The sequence below is a fragment of the Piliocolobus tephrosceles genome, chromosome 5 (genome assembly GCF_002776525.5).
Source record: "Piliocolobus tephrosceles isolate RC106 chromosome 5, ASM277652v3, whole genome shotgun sequence".
In the NCBI taxonomy this organism is placed as follows: domain Eukaryota; kingdom Metazoa; phylum Chordata; class Mammalia; order Primates; family Cercopithecidae; genus Piliocolobus; species Piliocolobus tephrosceles.
In genome coordinates, this window is record NC_045438.1 from 137,464,176 (window position 1) to 137,465,744 (window position 1,569).

Genomic DNA, 1,569 nt, shown 5'->3' on the forward strand with positions numbered 1-1,569 from the left:
GGGAGTCTAAGTCTCTTTGTAAGTCTCTAAGGACTTGCTTTATGAATGTGGGTGCTCCTGTATTGGGTGCATATATATTTAGGATAGTTAGCTCTTCCTGTTGAATTGATCCCTTTACCATTATGTAATGGCTTTCTTTGTCTCTTTTGATCTTTGATGGTTTAAAGTCTGTTTTATCAGAGACTAGGATTGCAACCCCTGCTTTTTTTGGTTCTCCATTTGCTTGGTAGATCTTCCTCCATTCCTTTATTTTGAGCCTATATATGTCTCTGCATGTGAGATGGGTCTCCTGAATACAGCAAACTGATGGGTCTTGACTCTTTATCCAGTTTGCCAGTCTGTGTCTTTTAATTGGAGCATTTAGTCCATTTACATTTAAGGTTACTATTGTTATGTGTGAACTTGATCCTGCCATTATGATATTAACTGGTTATTTTGCTCATTAGTTGATGCAGTTTCTTCCTAGCCTCGATGGTCTTTACATTTTGGCATGTTTTTGTAATGGCTGGTACCGGTTGTTCCTTTCCATGTTTAGGGCTTCCTTCAGGGTCTCTTGTAAGGCAGGCCTGGTGGTGACAAAATCTCTAAGCATTTGCTTATCTGTAAAGGATTTTATTTCTCCTTCACTGATGAAACTTAGTTTGGCTGGATATGAAATTCTGGTTTGAAAATTATTTTCTTTAAGAATGTTGAATATTGGCCCCCACGCTCTTCTGGCTTGTAGAGTTTCTGCTGAGAGATCTGCTGTTAGTCTGATGGGCTTCCCTTTGTGGGTAACCCGACCTTTCTCTCTGGCTGCCCTTAAGATTTTTTCCTTCATTTCAACTTTGGTGAATCTGGCAATTATGTGTCTTGGAGTTGCTCTTCTCGAGGAGTATCTTTGTGGCATTCTCTGTATGTCCTGAATTTGAATGTTGGCCTGCCCTACTAGGTTGGGGAAGTTCTCCTGGATGATATCCTGAAGAGTGTTTTCCAACTTGGTTCCATTTTCCCCCTCACTTTCAGGCACCCCAATCAGATGTAGATTTGGTCTTTTTACATAATCCCATACTTCTTGCAGGCTTTGTTCATTTCTTTTTCTTCTTTTATCTTTTGGTTTCTCTTCTCGCTTCATTTCATTCATTTGATCCTCAATCGCTGATACTCTTTCTTCCAGTTGATCGAGTCGGTTACTGAAGCTTGTGCATTTGTCACGTATTTCTCGTGTCATGGTTTTCATGTCTGTCATTTCGTTTATGACCTTCTTTGCATTAATTAGTCTAGCTGTCAATTCTTCCACTCTTTTTTCAAGATTTTTAGTTTCTTTGCGCTGGGTACGTAATTCCTCCTTTAGCTCTGAGAAGTTTGATGGACTGAAGCCTTCTTCTCTCATCTCATCAAAGGCATTCTCTGTCCAGCTTTGATCCGTTGCTGGCAATGGGCTGCGCTCCTTTGCAGGGGGAGATGAGCTCTTATTTTTTGATTTTCCAGCTTTTCTGCCCTGCTTTTTCCCCATCTTTGTGGTTTTATCTGTCTCTGGTCTTTGATCATGGTGACGTACTGATGGGGTTTTGGTATAGGTGTCCTTCC